At 42.6% G+C, this 20,773-nt stretch overlaps 1 pseudogene across 1 annotated transcript in view; it reads left to right on the top strand.

Annotated features, from left to right (window-relative positions):
- The window catches only part of LOC143804045 (serine/threonine-protein kinase SBK1-like), a 44,576-nt pseudogene extending 24,538 nt beyond the window's left edge, over positions 1-20,038 (top strand). The window contains exons 5-7 of the transcript XR_013220968.1: positions 10,678-10,776; positions 11,414-11,565; positions 19,925-20,038. The product of XR_013220968.1 is annotated as a serine/threonine-protein kinase SBK1-like (transcript). The remainder of the gene's footprint in view (positions 1-10,677; positions 10,777-11,413; positions 11,566-19,924) is intronic.
- Positions 20,039-20,773: the final 735 nt, after the last annotated feature.

Below are 20,773 nucleotides of genomic sequence, written 5' to 3'. Positions count from 1 at the left end.
ACTCTGCCCGGAGTGTGGATCCTCTTGGCAAGAGTGCCAGGTCGACCATCCCAATTGTGTAGAATGTGGGCTTGTAGAGTCCTTGAGTGAGCTTGAGCCCAAGCCACCGACTGTATGCAGGCTGTCATGGAACCCAACAGCGACATTCCCTCTCGCAGAGTAGGGGGATCTCATTTCTTTGAATTTCCTGATTTTTGTTAGTAGGGGAAGCCTGTGATCGTCCGGGAGGAAGGACATTTGTCTTGCTGAGTCCAGCATTACTCCCAGAAATCTCCTGGTTTTTGCAGGTTGAAGCTGAGATTTTTGTAGGTTCGGAATCCAACCTAGGGATCTCAGAATGTCTAGGGTGGTAGAGACATGTGCTATCAGGGTTATCTCGGTGGAAGCTACTATCAGAAGATCGTCCAGATAGGGCACTATACAGACACCTTGCTTTCGGATAAATGACACTACTTCGGCCATCACCTTGGAGAACACCCTCGGTGCTGATGAAATGCCGAAGGGAAGGACTCCAAACTGATAGTGCTCCACCCCATGATTCCCCTGTATCGCAAACCTGAGATATTTTCTGTGTCTCGGGTGAATAGGGATGTGGAAATACGCATCCTTGAGATCGATGGTAGCCATAAAAGAGTGATGTTCTATCAGAGGAATCGCAGATCTTACGGACTCCATCTTGAACTTGCGATATTTCACGTGCTGGTTCAGACCCTTTAAGTTTATAATAATCCGGACGTCTCCTGAAGGTTTGGGAACCAGGAAGAGTCGGGAGTAGTGTCCTTTTCCCCATTCTGATTGTGGGACTGGGGAAATTACATTTGATCTGATAAGGTCTTTGAGACCTAAGGACAATAGACTGCGATCCCTTGATGATGGAAGGGAAGTGACTTTTAGACCCTGAGGTGGGGGAGAAATTAACTCTATTAACAGGCCGTCTCTGATGACATTGAGAACCCAGTGGGAGCTGGTAATATCCTCCCACTGAACCACATATTTCGAGAGTCTTCCCCCCACCGGGTCGGAGTCATTGTTTGTCCTGCTGGGATTGTTGCTGCTGCTGCTGTTGCGGGACAAAGATATTCTTTCCCCTACCCTTTGCGTAGCTCCACCTGCCGGTTTTTCCTTTGCCTCTTGCTTGAGAGGACTGAGGTTGTGGGCCACGAAAAAAACGTTTCCTAGGCTGTTTTTGCTCAGGGAGCGCCTTCTTTTTGTCGGTGGCTTTATCGAGAATATCGTCTAGGGCAGGACCAAAGACGTAGTCTCCTTTGAAGGGTATGGTGCAGAGCTTAGACTTAGAGGTGATATCCCCACTCCAGAGCTTAAGCCAGAGGGCTCTTCTGGCAGAGTTGGAAAGTACGAGGGATCTGGCGGCGACTCTTACAGATTCCAGAGAAGCGTCCGCCAAATACCCTGTAGCTTTATGCAAAATGGGTAGGGAATCCAATATCTCGCCTCTTGAGGTACCTTGAGATATGTGATTCTCTAATTTTTCAAGCCAGCAGGAGAGAGCTCTTGCCACACAGGTGGAGGCGACGTTAGCCTTAAGGACAGCTGCAGAAGTTTCCCATGATTTTCTGAGGAGACTTTCGATCTTCCTATCCATGGGATCCTTCAATTGAGAAGAATCCTCAAAGGGGAGTGCAGTTCTCTTGGCGACTCTAGCCACTTGCACATCGACCTTGGGAATATCTAATTTAAGGTCATCCTCAAGCAGAAATCTGTGCTTCATTTCTGAAGGGGTACTGAGACGCCTCTCAGGTAGTTCCCATTCCTGATTAATCATACTGATGATATTGGCATGAACTGGGAAGCCCACTCTCTTCTCCGATGAAAGACCACCGAACATCTGATCCTGTATGGACTGCGGTACAGGTTCCTCTTCTAGTCCCATGGTATTACGGACAGCAGAGACTAGATCCTCAATATAGTCTGAGGAAAAGAGGTATTTCCTGACCTCAGCTTTAGGAGATACTGGATCCTCCCAGCCAACGGATGAGGCATGAGAGAGGTCCGAATCAGAGTCAGATTCCACAACCTGAATTTTCCTCTTCTTAGACGGGGAATGAGGTTGTGGCTGCGGAGATGGAGGTGGGGGTGGAAGTGTAAAGGCTGCCAGAGAAGATTGTACCTCCTGTTTTACTAATGAGCGAATCTCATCCAATAGTGATGGCTGCTCAGCTCTTATTATCTTGTCCGTACATGACTGACAGAGTTTCTTGTCCCAGTTAGGAGGACATTTAGAGGAACAGATAGGGCACTTCTTTCTATAGGCACCTTTAGGGGCAGGTTTTTCTCCCTGAAATATATAAAGGGAGAGAGAGGTAAGGACCTCTAACCCCTGCTACACTCCTCCCGGATCCCATCCCTGCGAACACTTACAGAGGCAGGGGTGGTGCTGGGCTCCGCAGATACGGGGCATGAAGAACCTTCCATACTGAAGGAGATAGCCTTACCTCAGTGGTGGTTCAGCAGGCTTTTATGGACGCCGTCCAAGCACCTGCTCCAGCGATTAATCCCCCTCCCCCTCCAGAATCCAGGTGAGGGAGCTGTGCGGTCCGACACGCCGGCCGGCGAAACCCGGAAGTACCAGCTTCTGAATGCATGAAGAAACCGGAAGTGACGCGCGAGAGCCGCTGACGTCACTTCCGGAACGCCGAGCCGACATGGAGGAGGAGGACGCCGGGCAGCTCCAGGAGGAGCCCGGTCAGGGAACCCCGGCCTGCTTTGCCCTCGTGGGGGCACGGGAAGGCCGGGAGGGGGTCCCGAGGACCTGCAAGCAGGACGACCGGAGCAGCATGAGGAGGAGGCCAGAGGCGACCATCTGCTGCCCGGCTAAACAGGCAGCGCCTGTAAGGTACCGTAGCCACCGGCCACTACAGCACATGAGGAAACCTCTCCCTGTCCCATGGGGAACAGGAAAGACACTGGCAAGTGGGAGGTCCTTTTAACCTCTGTGTTTCCTGTTCCCCATTAGGGCAAAGAGACAACCTCCATATGCCGTCGTGGAAGGTGACTAGAGAAATCAGTGTTGGCTGCCTCCTCCTCTGTCACCTACTCCACGTCCTCATCCACCTGGACCTCAGCCTCCTAGATTTAGATTGTTATTTTTATTTTAAATTCAATGTTCTTTTAAGTCAGTTCTCTAAAAAAAACAAAAAAACAAAAACAAACCACATACAAAAAGAATGTTGTATACCTCCTCCCCTGCCTCTTACACCTACACATCCACCTACGGGTTCAATATTATTTTTTGTTTATTCTGTTATTTTAAATTATTTCCCTATTGTTATTTGTTTGCAAGGCAATTGTCCTACTCAACCCCATTTTGCTTCCTTTCACAGCCCTCTAGCACTTAATATCACCTTTTTTACAGCTATTTTAAAGCATTGAAGTTCGGGTCCCCATTGAGTTCTACAGGGTTCGGGGTCAAGTTCGGATGTCGAACCAAACTTTGAACTACAGGACGTATGAACCCAAGCATCCACAGGTCCACTCATTCCTAATCACTAAGGCTAGGTTCACATTTTGTTTTAGTGTGAGCGCTAACGGACAGCGTTGCACGGCGAAATTAACGCCGTGCAACGCGTCCGTTAGCGCTCCCATTGCCAGCAATGTTAAAGCACCTTGCTAGCGCGTGCCATTTTCGGCACGCGCTAGCGATGTTCCGTTCTTTTGTGGCGTGCCTCCGACGCTGCTTGCAGCGTCCGCGGCGCGCCTGAGGTCCGTTCCCCGCTCTGGCAGATCGGGGATCTGCGCTAGCGGGGACGTTTAACGCGACCCCTAAAAAGACATTGCGTTAGCGCAATCCGCTAGCTCTTAGCGCTAAACGGATTGCCCTAATGCAATCTGAACCTAGCCTTACACTTTGAGAAAAAACATGGTAGAGCAATGTCCCAAAAAGTCTTATGAAGAATGACCCCACTACCATAGACACAGGGAAAATGATGGTTAGGAGCCACCTCTCGTGATGACTTATGAAGATGGAAGCTAAATCCTGGATGTAGACTAGTGTTGAGCATTCCGATACCGCAAGTATCGGGTATCAGCCGATATTTGCTGTATCGGAATTCCGATACCGAGTTCCGATATTTTTGTGATATCGGAAATCGGAAGTTCCCAGTGTATAGTTCCCAGGGTCTGGAGGAGAGGAGACTCTCCTACAGGCCCTGGGATCCATATTCATGTAAAAAATAAAGAATTACAATAAAAAATATGGATATACTCACCCCTCCGGCGGCCCCTGGACCTTAGCGATGTAACCGGCAGCCTCCGTTCCTAAGAATGCAGTGAGTTTAGGACCTGTGATGACGTCGCGGCTTGTGATTGGTCGCGTGAGCGGTCAGGCGACCAATCACAAGCCACGACATCATCGAAGGTCCTTCACTCCTCATTCTTAGGAACGGAGGCTGCCGGTTACATCGCTAAGGTCCAGGGGCCGCCGGAGGGGTGAGTATATCCATATTTTTTATTTTAATTCTTTATTTTTTACATGAATATGGATCCCAGGGCCTGAAGGAGAGTTTCCTCTCCTTCAGACCCTGGGAACCATCCAGGATAGCTTCCGATACTTGTGTCCCATTGACTTGCATTGGTATCGGGTATCGGTATCGGCGATATCCGATATTTTTTGGATATCGATCCAATCCGATACCATTGAGTATCAGAAGGTATCGCTCAACACTAATGTAGACACATTGTATTCAGACTTGATACATCAGCTGCTGCACCTCACTCTCTGGTAGTTTGCTACAATGTCTCAGTATGGGCTCCAGGCTATAAACTCAAAGAAAACATTATCTAGACTAGTGGTCTCCAGCCTTTCTGGTCTTGAGTCACATACAGCTGCACAAAGTGACTTGTGACCAGCCTTGAAAGGGATCTTAGAACCCCCACTGTTTGCCGATTTAACCCTTTCATGACTGGGGTATTTTCCTTTTCTTTCTTTCATTTTTTCCTCCAGTCTACCAAGAGCCATAACTTTTAAATTGTTTTATCTACATAGCCATATGAGGGCTTATTTTTCACAGAACGAGTTGTACATTTGAATGACACCATTGATTTTATCATGTGATGAACTGGAAAGTGGGAAAAAAAATTCCAAGGGCGTTAAAATTGCAAAAAAAAAAGTGCAATTCCATAATTGTTTTTTGGGTGGTTTATTTACCATGTTCACTATGTGGTAACCTGACCTGCCGTATGATTCTCCAGGTCAATACCATTACACAGATATAGGTTTTGAAGTGATGAAACAAATTTCAGAAATTCTTAAAAAAAACAACAACTTTTCTTATGTCGCCACTTTCTGAGACCTGTAAGGGTATGTGCACACGTTACGAATTTGACTGTGAATACGCATTGGATTGGCCACTGTGGATTCGCAGCAGTTTTCCATGCAGTGTACAGTACTATGTAAACCTATGGAAAACCAAATCCGCAGTGCACATGGTGCGTAAAATACCGCGTGGAAGCGCAGCATAGTATTTTCTGCAGCATGTCAATTCTTTGTGCGGATTCTGCAGCGTTTTACTCCTGCTCCTCAATAGGAATCCGCAGGGGTAAAACCGCAGGTGAAATCCGCACAAAAAAAGGCAGTGCGTTTTACCTGCAGATTTTTAAAAAACGGTGCGGAAAAATCAGCAACGTGGGCACATAGCCTTACTCTTTTTAATTTTTGGGACATGGAGCTGTGTGAGGGCTTGTTTTTTGCGCCCTGAGCTGAATTGACATGCTGCAGAAAATACTATGCTGCGTTTCCGCGCGGTATTTTACGCACCATGTGCACTGCGGATTTGGTTTTCCATAGGTTTACATAGTACTGTACACTGCATGGAATATAAATTGATGCTACGTTGGGGTAGATACGATGCTGTGATCACCTCTTATTGCATTTTTTTGCCATGTTGCGGCAGTTCATATTTTCAATTTTTTTCTGTGTTAACCAATCAGATTTATTTATTTTATATTTTGATAAATCAGAATTTCATTAAATCAGTGATACCAAATATGTATTTTTTATTCTTTTATTTAAAGTAGGAGAAAATGAGGTGATTTGAACTTGTGTTTTTAAGTTTTTAATATTTTTTATTTTTATTTCACTATTTACTGTAATTGTTAATCCCTTTTGACACTTGAGGCTGCGATCATCCGATCACATGTGCTATACATAGAAGTTCATCAGCAGTGCTATGTAGAGTGAAAATCGCTGTCTCCTATGAACACCAGCTGCAGGTTGGCTTTCCTAGTAGGATCTATATGTAGAGGACAGAGGTCATCAGCAGACCCCCAACTGTCATGGCAACCCATCGGCACCCCGCAATCATTTCATGGGTGTGTAGAATGACACCCCCAGTACCGACATGTGTTTACAGGGTATATGTACATAATATGTCGTGGAGGAGCTAATCCAACAACTAACTGTGACCCTTGACCTAGACTATCGATCAGGCCGGGGACACACAACGTATAAAAAAACGGTCCGTTTTTCAAAGACGAGAATCGCACAGATGTTTCAAAAACAGTGATCCGTGTGCAGTGCGAGGATGCGATTTCCTCGCATCAAATGATCCTTTTGACATCCGTGTGACATCCGCATGACATCCGTATGCCGAGATTTTCTCGCAGGCTTGCAAAACCGACATCTAATGGATTTATGTGCTCAAATGTTCATTAAAACATATATACAGTAATATTAATATAAATATATATATATATATATATATATATATATATATATATATATATATATATATATATATATACACATACACACATACACACACACACAGTATATGTAATATATATTTATTATATATACTGTGTGTGTATATACATCAATCATTGAGACACACACATACATATATTCTGTATTTATATTTAATTCAGCGCGAGATATGTGAAAAGCCGGTAATTCAATTGCCAGCTTTTCATTTCTCCTTCACAAACCCGACAGGATATGAGACATGGTTTACATACAGTAAACCATCTCATATCCCTTTTTTTTGCATATTCCACACTACTAATGTTAGTAGTGTGTATGTGCAAAATTTGGGCGCTGTAGCTTGTAAAATAAAGGGTTAAATCGCAGAAAAAATTTCCGTGGGCTCCCGCGCAAGTTTCTCCGCCAGAGTGGTAAAGCCAGTGACTGAGGGCAGATATTAATAGCCTAGAGAGGGTCCATGGTTATTGGCCCCCCTGGCTACAAACATCTGCCCCCAGCCACCCCAGAAAAGGCACATCTGGAAGATGCTCATATTCTGGCACTTGGCCACGCTCTTCCCACTCCCGTGTAGCGGTGGGATATGGGGTAATGAAGGGTTAATGTCACCTTGCTATTGTAAGGTGACATTAAGCCAGATTAATAATGGAGAGGCGTCAATTATGACTAGTGTTGAGCATTCCGATACCGCAAGTATCGGGTATCGGCCGATACTTGCGGGTATTGGAATTCCGATACCGAGATCCGATACTTTTGTGGTATCGGGAATCGGTATCGGGATTAATATCAATGTGTAAAAGAAAGAATTAAAATAAAAAATAGGGATATACTCACCTCTCCGATGCAGCCTGGACTTTACCGCCATAACCGGGAGCCGTTGTACCTAAAAATGCTATGCGACCAATCACAAAGAAGTGACGTCACCTAAGGTCTTTCAAGCGCTTTAAAGACCTTAGGTGACGTCACTGCTTTGTGATTGGTCACGTAGCGGTCACGCGACCGCTACGCGACCAATCAGAAGCTGCGGATGTCTTTTAAGGTATTTCAAGTGCTTGAAAGACCTTAGGTGACGTCACTGCTTTGTGATTGGTCGCTACGGACCAATCAGAGCGCCGTAACGTCATCTAAGGGCCTTCAAGCGCGCATTTTTAGGTACAACGGCTCCCGGTTACGGCGGTAAAGTCCAGGCTGCGTCGGAGAGGTGAGTATATCCCTATTTTTTATTTTAATTCTTTCTTTTACACATTGATATGGATCCCAGGGCCTGAAGGAGAGTTTCCTCTCCTTCAGACCCTGGGAACCATACAGGATACCGTCCGATACTTGGTGTCCCATTGACTTGTATTGGTATCGGGTATCGGTATCGGATTAGATCCGATACTTTGCCGGTATCGGGCGATACTTTCCGATACCGATACTTTCAAGTATCGGACGGTATCGCTCAACACTAATTATGACACCTATCCATTATTAATCCAATAGTACGAAATGGTTAATAAAACACACACACACACACATTATTACAAAGTCCTTTAATGAAATAAAGACACAGGTTGTTGTAATATTTTATTATTCTCTTAATCCAGCTGAAGACCCTCGTTCTGTAACAAAGTAAAAATAAAAAATCAACAATATCTCATACCTTCGATGATCAGTCACGTCCCACGAAGTAAATCCATCTGAAGGGGTTAAATCATTTTACAGCCAGGAGCTGTTCTAAAGCACTGCTCCTGGTTGTAAAACCCCCGGGAAATAATGGAGTGCAGGGTGACCTGTAGTTACCTTGAGTTGCGGTGAGGCGCCCTCTGCTGGATGTCCTCATGAACTGGAGCCTGGTAAAAGTTCCCACGCTCGAGTTCATTTGAGGACATCCAGCAGAGGGCGTCTCACCGCAACTCAAGGTAACTACAGGTCACCCTGCACTCCATTCATTCCCGGCGGTTTTACAACCACGAGCAGTGCTTTAGCACAGCTCCTGGCTGTAAAATGATTTAACCCCTTCAGATGGATTTACTTCGTGGGACGTGACTGATCATCGGAAGGTAAGATATTGTTGATTTTTTTATTTTTACTTTGTAACAGAACGAGGGTCTTCAGCTGGATTAACAGAATAATAAAATATTACAACAACCTGTGTCTTTATTTCATTAAAGGACTTTGTAATAATGTGTGTGTTTTATTAACCATTTCGTACTATTGGATTAATAATGGATAGTGTCATAATTGATGCCTCTCCATTATTAATCTGGCTTAATGTCACCTTACAATAGCAAGGTGACATTAACCCTTCATTACCCCATATCCCACCGCTACACGGGAGTGGGAAGAGAGTGGCCAAGTGCCAGAATATGCGCATCTTCCAGATGTGCCTTTTCTGGGGTGGCTGGGGGCAGATGTTTGTAGCCGGGGGGGGCAATAACCATGGACCCTCTCTAGGCTATTAATATCTGCCCTCAGTCACTGGCTTTACCACTCTGGCGGAGAAACTTGCGCGGGAGCCCACGCCAATTTTTTCTGCGATTTAACCCTTTATTTTACAAGCTACAGCGCCCACATTTTGCACATACACACTACTAACATTAGTAGTGTGGAATATGCAAAAAAAAAGGGGATATGAGATGGTTTACTGTATGTAAACCATGTCTCATATCCTGTCGGGTTTGTGAAGGAGAAATGAAAAGCCGGCAATTGAATTACCGGCTTTTCTCTAACACCGGTGCGTATTTCTCGCAATGCACACGCATGGTCCGTGTGTAATCCGATTTTTTCTCGAACCCATAGGCTTGCATTGGCGAGTCTCGGCCGAGATACGCTGACAATCGTAGCATGCTGCAATTTCACTCGGATCCTGAATACGGCGGAGAAAATATCGGATGATGGGAGCTGCCCCATAGATTAACATTGGGCCGAGTGCTATGCGATTTTTTATCGCATAGCACTTGTCCGTATTATGGTCTAGTGTGACCCCGGCCTCATACTCATTCCTTAGCTGAGAGCAGAACCAGCTATGTACATGGGTGCAGCATGTGAACAGTGCTTCAGTCACTGACAGCAAAAATCTTCATCCAATAAGAACCGGATATATTTTACCTTTCAAGATCCATAACTTTTTTTTTTTGTTGATTGCATTTTTGATTAAGCAATAATTTTCTTATCTCGAGGGATAGTAAAAAAAATAAAGTTAATATTTAGCTGCGAATACAAATTTAAACAGTTAAAAAAAAACACTTTTCTAAATTAAAAAGAAAAAAAAAAAAAAAAGTGTTTTCTGAGAGCTATGCCTATTTTTCTATTGGTTGAGATGTGTCGTGGTTTGGTTTTAGTAGGAACAGTTATAATTTTTCCAAAAATTCAATGAAAATATTATTATTCTGCCTTACAAACACATTAATGAAAGGATTTTATTGTGGTTTCAGTTACACTATAAAGGAGACTAGTGTCATTTATATATATGTAATATATACTGTATAGTGAATTGAAAAAGTATTTATACCCCGTGAACTCTTCCTCATTTTTTCCGTTACACCCACAATCTTAAATGTATTTTATTGGGATTTTTTGTGGTATAAAACAGAATGTAGCTAGGATTTATGAAGTGTTAAGGAAATTACACAAGGGTTTTCTTAATTATTTAAAAAATATAATTCTGAACATTGTGAGGTGCATTTGTATTCAGACCCCTGTAGTGTCATACCCCTAAATAAAATCCATAGTGACCAATTGCCCTCAGAAGTCACATAATCAGTAAATAGAGTCCATTTGTGTGTAATTAACTCTCAGTATAACTACAGCTGTTCTGTGGAGGCCTCAGAGGTTTGTGTGAGAACATTAGCGATTAACCAGCATCATAAGAACCCTCAATCTCTTGGCCATGGTGGTTTTTTATAACATGCTGTTGGATCATTGAAGTTATTTGTGATGTGGATTTTTACTACATTGTTTTCTGTGCACTCAATTCATAGAGGGAGGACTTCACTAAATGAGACTGCAGCTCTTATGATCCATTGGATCAAGATGTCCTGGAAGTAACCCAACTCCATTGCATGTTCGTCAACATCCAGGTATGTCTCACTGTATGTGAATATACAAATACTAGATTGTGGCCCGATTCTAACGCATCGGGTATTCTAGAATATGCATGTCCCCGTAGTATATGGACAATGATGATTCCAGAATTCGCGACAGACTGTGCCCGTCGCTGATTGGTCGAGGCAACCTTTATGACATCATCGTCGCCATGGCAACCATTATGACATCTACGTCGATACTGTGCCCGTCGCTGATTGGTCAAGGCCTGGCGGCTTCGACCAATCAGAGACGCGGGATTTCCATTATGACATCATCGTATATATAGACTAGATGAACATAGTAACCCACAGATTTTGTGACCATGCAATCAATATGGGGGTTTCTGGCAGATCAGGATGAAGGGTTGGGCATATTGGTTCTCTGTAAGTCTCCTCTTATTCTGGAAACAAGCAGCTGAAAATGGTGGTTAACAGAAGCTTAGTCCCCTCTCCCCATTGCCTACTATCTAAGGTGCATGGCCATCTTCATAGTGTAATGTTTCCCACCCTCAGTCGGTTGGCAGTGTTTTTCTATAGTAAATGTAAAATGATCTTGTAGTTCTACATTTTTGTAGGCTACGTCTAACTTCATGGTCATACATTTCCTGTATTTTATTTATTTATCTTTTAGAGCCAATTTATCATGAAAAGGAGAATGCTGCACTACAATGGAAGCAGTTCATACATTAGGCCTCATTCAGACTAGTGAGAAGGATTACAAATTGCTGAAGACTATGGGCATTGGAATCTACGGTTGAGTTGTCATGGCTACAGAGAAGATCAGTAAGGCCAAACCTTGCAAGTGTGAATTAGTCACTTTACAGGTTAACCCATAAAATGTTTCAGATCATTTTTTGTTTTTCTTTCTTTTGTTTGGGGAGAAGAGGGGATAGTTTTTAACTTTAGATATCTTAGACGTGTGAGGACATCTCATTAGTGATGTCTATGACCTATAGACTATTTTGGCTACACCACGGTATAAGGGTTTTCTGTTTAATCTTTTATACAGTAGTGTGTGTGTGTGTGTGTGTCCGCTTTACCTCTGAGGGTGGTTTGCATGTGAATTGCTGGTTTTTGTTCATTTTGCCTAACAAATCGGAATAAAAATTGATGAAAAAAATGTCATGTGCCCCAAAATGGTACCAATAAAAACATCAACTCGTCCTGCAAAAAAACAAGACCTCACTTGACTCTCTGGACCAAAATATGGAAAAATTATAGTTCTCAGAATGTGGTATTTATTTCCATTTTCCCATTAGGGTTAGGGTTGGGGTTAGGGTTTGGATTACATTTACGGTTGGATTAGGGGTGTGTTGGGATAAGGGTTAGGGGTGTGTTGGGGTTAGGGTTGGAGTTAGAATTGGGAGGTTTCCACTGTTTAGGTACATCAGGGGCTCTGAAAACACAACATGACGTCCAATCTCAATACATACAATTCTGCATTGAAAAAGTAAAAAACTGTACTCCTTCCCTTCCGAGCTCTGCCGTGAGCCCAAACAGTGGTTCACTCCCACATATGGGGTAGCGGCGTACTCGGGACAAATTGGACAATATCTTTTGGGGTCCAATTTCTCCAGATACTCTTGGGAAAATACAAAATTGCGGGCTTAAAGATCATTTTTGAGGAAATAATGTTTTTCATTTTCACGGCTCTTCATTATACACTTCTGGAAAGCACTTGGGGGTTCAAAGTGCTCACCGCACATCTAGATAAGTTCCTTAGGGGGTCTACTTTCCAAAATGGGGTCACTTTTGGGGGGGTTTCCACTGTTTAGGCACATCAGGGCCTCTCCTAACGCAACATGGTGTCCCATCTCATATCTAGCCAATTTTGCATTGAAAAGTCAAACGGGGCTCCTTCCCTTCCAAGGTGCCTTTTACCTGCAGATTTTTCAAAAATGGTGCGGAAAAATCCTCACACGAATCCACAATGTGGGCACATAGCCTTAGGGTTAGAATTAGAGTTGGAATTAGGGTTAAGATTGGGGTTAGGCTTGTGGTTAGGGTTGTGGTTAGGGGTATGTTGTCTGGTTAGAGTTGGGATTAGGATCAGGGGTGTGTTGTGGTTAGTGTTGGAGTTAGGGTACCGTCACACTCTGCAACTTTCCAACGATCACGACCAGCGATACGACCTGGCCGTGATCGTTGGAAAGTCGTTGTGTGGTCGCTAGAGAGCTGTCACACAGACCGCTCTCCAGCGACCAACGATGCCGAGGTCCCGGGTAACCAGGGTAAACATCAGGTTACTAAGCGCAGGGCCACGCTTAGTAACCCGATGTTTACCGTTTTTACCAGCGTAAAAGTAAAAAAAAAAAAAACACCGTACATACTCACATTCCGGTGTCCTTCAGGTCCCTTGCCGTCTGCTTCCCGCTCTGACTGAGTGCCGCCGTAAAGTGAAAGCAGATCACAGCGGTGACGTCGCCGCTGTGATCTGCTCTCACTTTCCGGCCGACAGTCAGTCAGAGCGGGAAGCAGATGGCAAGGGACCTGAAGGACACCGGAATGTGAGTATGTACGGTTTGTTTTTTTTACTTTTACGCTGGTAACCACGGTAAACATCGGGTTACTAAGCGCGGCCCTGCGCTTAGTAACCCGATGTTTACCCTGGTTACAAGCGAACGCATCGTTGGATCGGTGTCACACACACCGATCCAACGATGACAGCGGGAGATCCAGTGACGAAAGAAAGTTCCAAACGATCTGCTACGACGTACGATTCTCAGCAGGGTCCCTGATCGCTGCTGAGTGTCAGACACAGCAATATCGTATGGATATCGCTGGAACATCACGGATCGTACCGTTGTAGCGACAAAAGTGCCACTGTGAGACGGTACCCTTAGAATTGAGGGGTTTCCACTGTTTAGGCACATCAGGGGTGTCCAAACGCGACATGGTGCCACCATTGACTACAGCCAATCTTGCGTTCAAAGAGTCAAATGGTGCTCCCTCCCTTCCGAGACCCGACGTGCGCCCAAACAGTGGTTTACCCAAACATATGGGGCATAAGCGTACTCAGGAAAAATTGCACAACAACTTTGGGGGTCTCCTGGTACCCTTAAGAAAATTAAAAAATGGGGGCTAAATTATTTTTGTGAGAAAAAATGATTTTTTTATTTTCACGGCTCTGTGTTATAAACTTCTGTGAAGCACTTGGGGTTCAAAGTGCTCATCACACATCTAGATAAGTTCCTTGGGGGTCTAGTTTCCAAAATGGGGTCATTTGTGGGGGGTTTTCTACTGTTTTAGGCACATCAGGGGCTCTGCAAACGTAACATGATGCCCGCAGACCATTCCATCAAAGTCTGGATTCCAAAACATCACTACTTCCCTTCCGAGCCCCGACGTGTCCCCAAACAGTGGTTCCTCCCCACATATGGGGTATCAGCGTACTCAGGAGAAACTGGACAACAACTTTAGCAGTCCAATTTCTCCTGTTACTCTTGTGAAAGTAAAAAATTATGGGCTAAAAAATAATTTGAGGAAAGAAAAATGATTTTTTATTTTCACAGCTCTGCGTTATAAACTTCTGTGAACCACTTGGGGGTTTAAAGTGGTCACCGCACATCTAGATTAGTTCCTTTGGAGGTCTATTTTCCAAAACGTGGTCACTTGTGGGGGAGCTCCAATGTTTAGGCACACAGAGGCTCTCCAAACACGACATGGTGTCCGCTAAAGAGTGGAGCCAATTTTTCATTCTAAAAGTCAAAAGGCGCTCCTTCCCTTCTGAGCCCTGTCATGTGCCCAAACAGTGGTTCCCCCCACATATGGGGTATTGTACAAATTGTACAATAACTATCGGGGTCCAGTTTCTCCTTTTACCCTTGGGAAAATAAAAATAATTGTTGCTAAAATCATTTGTGGCTAAAAAGTTAAATATTCATTTTTTTCCTTCCATGTTGCTTCTGCTGCTGTGAAGCACCTGAAGGGTTAATAAACTTCTTGAATGTGGTTTTGAGCACCTTGAGGGGTGCAGTTTTTAGAATGGTGTCACTTTTGGGTATTTTCAGCCATATAGGCCCCTCAAACTGACTTCAAATGTGAGGTGGTCCCTAAAAGAAAAAAAATGGTTTTGTGAATTTTGTTGTAAAAATTAGAAATCGCTGGTCAAATTTTAACCCTTATAACTTCCTAGCAATTGTTTCCAAAATTGTGCTGATGTAAAGTAGACACGTGGGTAATGTTATTTATTAACTATTTTGTGTCACATAACTCTCTGGTTTAACAGAATAAAAATTCAAAATTTGAAATTTGCACAATTTTCGCCAAATTTCCATTTTTTTCACAAATGCAAAAATTATCAACCTAAATTTACCACTAATATGTAGCCCAATATGTCACGAAAGAAAACAATCTCAGAACCGCTAGGATCCGTTGAAGCGTTCCCGAGTTATTACCTCAAAGGGACTGGTCAGAATTGCAAACAAATGGCCAGGTCATTAAGGTCAAAATAGGCTGGGTCATGAATGGGTTAAATGTCCATTTTTTTTAACATTCTAAAAATTCATGTGAAACACCTGAAGGGTTAATAAACTTCATATAGACCCCTCAAAGCGACTTGAAATGTGATGTGATCCCTAAAAAATAAAAAAAATAAAAGTGTTCATAAAAATGAGAGATTACTGGTCAACTTTTAACCCTTATAACTCCCTAACAAAAAAATGTTGGTTCCAAAATTGTGCTGGTGTAAATTAGACATGTGGGAAATATTACTTAATAAGTATATGTGTGACATCTCTATGATTTAAGGGCATGAAAATTCAAATTTAGAAAATTGTGACATTTTAACATTTTTTGACATTTTTATTTTTTCACAAATAAATGCAAGTAATGTCAAGGAAATTTTACCACTAACATGAAGTACAATACGTCATGAGAAAATGTCAAAATCACTAGGATCCGGTGAAGCGTTCCAGAGTTATAACCTCATAAACGGACAGTGGTCAGAATTGTAAAAATTGGACCGATCATTAACGTGCAAACCACCCCTGGGTGTAAAGGGGTTAAAGCATGTCTATGTGAAATAGAAGAAGTGGGAATAGCAAAATGGCTTTTGAAACTTAGGGAAAATACACAAGACGCTTAGCACAAAATTTGGCCAAATAGTGTGAGCCCATCAACCATCTTCAAGGTAATCTCATGAATCGGATGGGTCCCTGACTTAACTACCCAGTGTGAACACTTACCTATGGCTAATATCTGAATGCGTGGGTGAATATAAACACTTCTCTTGGTAAAGCCTACATTTACGGGATGGTCGGAACCTGATTGGATTAGATTTAGTTAATCACCACATGGTGAAGGGCGGAGTGCCCAGTCAGAAAGCTTATCATATAAATCAAAGAAACTGACTGACACATCATGACCTAGTCTGAACAGGTGCATACCAAAAAAAAGCAACTGAAGCACTGTAAATGGATAACATTCAACACCAAATTATGTTTTTTCGGTTGCCGCAATTCCACTAAACAGGCTGTAACAATCGATCAAAAAGTCACATCTATCCCAAAATGCTTGTAATAAAAACATTGCATCGCCCTGCAAAAATAAGAAATTACACAGCTCCATTAGCTGAAAAATAAAAATATTAGTGATCTCGGAATATAGCAACTTAATCCCAAAAACATATTGTGTAAACTTATATATTTTTTTCACCACCAAAAACCAAAACTGGGCATGTTTGGTACCGCCCTAATTGATGAGGAAAACCATATCGCATGGTCACTTCTATCACAAAGTGTACACCGCAAAAACAATTCCCAAAAAGCAACGTTAGAATTGTGTTTTTCCACAATTTCACTGCACTTGGAATTTGTTTTCCAGTACACTGTGGTGAAATGAATGGCGTCATTCAAAAGTACAACTCAAAAAACAAGCCCTCATACATCTATGCGAACAGAAAAATAAGAGTTATGGCTCTGAGAAGAAGGGAGGAAAAAACCGAAATGCAAAACCAGAGATTGGCTGCAGCATGAAGGGGTTTATCAATATAAGGTTATGTGTATTTGAGACATTGGGTCACTGTTTTTTTTTCTGGCATTTATGAATTATATACAGTGCAGTCTTCAGTATTACTCACATGTTCAATTTGACAGCCATTTTGTTTTACCTGTTAGATGATAATATAAGAGACATCAGTCTGTCAATTACGGATCTCCATTCCTTTGTCCAGGTGAAGCCACTAATTAGCAATGAGAGAATTTCTGCCATTTATCAAAAACAGCTAGACACGAGCGAGCACTAAAATGCTCAGGTGCTCGTTGCTCTAAGAGAATTTCCTAATACTCGAATGCTCATTTCAAATAACTAATATAATGGGAGTCAGTGGGAAAGCCAAGCTTTTTTTCTGGCAGACCCTACAAAGAGGTCTGTGAAAATTTTCAAATGGAGGGAAAAATGCTGAATGGAACGAAAACGTCATGGGAAAGACCTGTAACCATCTGACTCCGAGATTGCTGCTGAGAACAATGGTGTCACACTTTTACTCCACTTTGAAAGGAACCTGTCACCAGGAATAACAATGTTAACCTGCAGATATGCGGTTACTCTTCAGGTTAGCAGTGTTATTATGCTATCCTGTGCCTGCTCACAGCAGAATGCAGCGGGGAGAAAATGATCTTTATTCCCCCCCAGCCGCATTCAGTATTCAGTCACGCGGTGTCGCCACTGCTCTGAGAATACAGATCGGCGCTGTACCCGCTCCCCTGACCCTGACTCACACTGGCTCTACATTGTGGCCGGCGGTCAGTGCCGTGGGTGCGGTTACAGCGGCCGCTCTGTATACTCAGAGCGATGACTGACCTGGCGCCTCCCCTCCCCCTATGACTGAACACCGAATGCTGCTGGGGAGAACATACAATTATCTTCACTGTCCCCAGTGGGGCTCACAATCTAAATTTCCTATCTTAGGCTATGTTCACACGATGCAGTTTTCGCTGCGGATCCGCAGCGGAATTGCAGCTGCGGATCCGCAGACGTTTTCCATGCAGGGTACAGTACAATGTTACCTTATGGAAAACGAAATCCGCTGTGCCCACGATCCTTTTTTCGGCTTGAAAATCAGCGCGGATTTTCAGCGGAAAAAAAGTAGTACCATGTTAATTCTGTCTGCGGATTCCGCAGCGGGTTTCCACCTGCACCAATAGGAAAATGCAGCTGGAAACCCACAGTGGAATCCGCAGTAGAAAAAGGACTGAAAACCGCAGTGAAAACCACCGCAGGTTTTGCACTGCGGTTTTCACAAATCAGGACCTGAAAAATCCGCAGCGAAAAAAGGATCGTGTGAACAAGCCCTTAATGTCTTTGGAAAACGGGAGAACTCAGAGGAAACCCACACAAACATGAATATACAAAGTCCTTGCAGGTGTTGTCCTTGGTGGGATTGAACCCAGGACCTCAGCATTAAAGGCATTTGCAATTGAATTTACAGGGAAAAAAAAGAAAAAAAGTTAAACAATTTTTTCCCTGTATAAATGACTTTTATATAAGGCAAGATTTAAAAGGATTAAAGTTATAATTTAAGTACGCCAAAATAGTTTTTTTAATAAAAAAATAGGCAATTTCAGTGTAATTTGTGAAGGAAGCAAGAGCTGCCAAAAATTAGGGACTTTTATACACCGTGTAATAGACATAAAGGAGGCCTCATACACATTGTTCAAATTGTCATGTATTGGTACTCCTAGACTCATACAGGTTCTGCACTTTTGAGGGTTATATACTATCAAAATGTACTGCAGACAGTTTTTTGAGGCTTTTATACCATCAAAATCTACACAAGAATATGTAAAAGTCTATGGATGAGCAGTATAATACCTATACATTTTAAACAAGTTTTTTGAGGCTTATATGCCACTGAAACGTACTCTAGACCACGGAGTAGTCAACGGATGATCAATATAATGCCGATTAAAATTTAGAACTAACTTTTTTAGGCTTATATAGCTACAAAATGTACCCAGGAAAATGAAATACCCCATGGATGAACAATATAATACCAATACATTTTAAAACAAGTTTTTGGAGGGTTACATAGCATCAAAATAGACCCAAGGACATGAAATGGTGTGTGGGTGAGCAATATAATAAATATAAATTTGAAAAATGTTTGAGGGTTTTATACCAAAGAAATCTACCCAAAAACATGTAATACTCTATGGGTGAGCAATATAATACTGTATGGATGGGCAACATAACAAAAAAATCATGGTGGAAAAATGTATCCATTGTAATTTTACACAATCTGAACAAATAGCCAATGAAAATATTGTCATAAAAATATCAGACAAATGGATCCATCATGATATTTGACAGAGGACTATATGAAATGGAAATCCTTAGCATGTTACAGGATAGAACAGTTTACTGCAAAATATTTAATGACCCTGCCAAACAATTCGAAGATAAATAATCACCACTTCTACAACATGGAATGGACACAAATGTCATAAATAAACAAATGGAATATCTCTACCCAGAATATCCAAGAACTCCACTTTTCCACACTGTTCCCAAGGCACATATATAGAAGTTTCCTCCACCATTTAGACCCATAGTGTTGGGAATTGTTGGGGATTTCAGAGAATCTCTGTAAATGATTAGACGATAGTCTATCACCAATAATTCAAATTTCTAGTTATATAAAAAAGACAGTAAATATGTCCTCAACAAGATGGATTAAATTACATGGGATAAAGATTTTTTATGGATCACCTGCGATGTCAAGGCACTATATATGGCCACACCGCACAATCTAGCAATGTATGATCAACTCCACAAATATACAAATTACTCAAACGAGCTCATAGAATTTATGTTGGAAGTGTTGGAATGTTTATTGACACAATAATTTTTCCTTCATAGATGTATTTTATATCCAATGCCAAGGATGCTCTATGGGCGCTAAGTTTTTACAATCCTTAGTGAATATTTTCTTGAATTGGTGGGAAGAGAAATATATATACACAATGTGTAACTGATATCCATCATCCATAGTTTCATACGGATGTTATATTGATGTCAATTATATGGAGGGGAGGTGAACTTTTCCTAATTTCATTTTATTTATAAATAATTAAGTTAACATCAGATTCACCTACAATTACGATCCAGTAAAAATTCCCTTTCTTGGTATTTTATTATGTAGAGATCCATCCAAAAATGACGTAAATTATGAACAGTACAGGAAAACCACGAAAGGCAACTCACCATTATAAGCCACCAGCTGTCATCCCAGACATGTCCTACACGACTTACCCACAGGTGAATATATTAGAGCCAAACATTGTTGCACCTTAGACAGCAAATGTATCACTGAATGCTCTGTCATTGATGCACGCTTCCAAAAACATCGCTATTTGAAACGTGACAAAAAAATGCCAACTCTAAAGGTACCTTCACACTAAACGACTTTGCAACGATAACGATAGCGATCCGTGACGTTGCAGCGTCCTGGATAGCGATATCGTTGTGTTTGACACGCAGCAGCGATCTGGATCCCGCTGTGATATCGCTGGTCGTTGCTGAAAGTCCAGAACTTTATTTGGTCATCAGATCGGCGTGTATCGTCGTGTTTGACAGCAAAAGCAACGATGCCAGCAATGTTTTACAATGGTAAACGGGGTAAATATCGGGGTACTAAGCGCAGGGCCGCGCTTAGTAACCCGATATTTACCCTGGTTACCATTGTAAAAGTAAAAAAAAACCAGTACATACTCACGTTCTGATGTCTGTCACGTCCCCCGGCGTCCGCGCTGCTGCTCAGAGCTTCCTGCACTGAATGTGTCAGTGCCGGCCGTAAAGCAAAGCACAGCGGTGACGTCACCGCTGTGCTTTAGGGCCGGCGCTTACACAGTGCAGGGAAGCTGAAGGCGAGGGACGCGACAGACACGGCAATGTAAGTATGTAGTGTTTGGGTTTTTTTACATTTACACTGGTAACCAGGGTAAACATCGGGTTACTAAGCGCGGCCCTGTGCTTAGTAACCCGATGTTTA

This window comes from Ranitomeya variabilis, chromosome 2, assembly GCF_051348905.1.
Source record: "Ranitomeya variabilis isolate aRanVar5 chromosome 2, aRanVar5.hap1, whole genome shotgun sequence".
Taxonomy (NCBI): Eukaryota; Metazoa; Chordata; class Amphibia; order Anura; family Dendrobatidae; genus Ranitomeya; species Ranitomeya variabilis.
The sequence above is the reverse complement of the archived record's forward strand: the minus strand, read 5'-3'. Positions and strand labels throughout refer to the sequence as shown.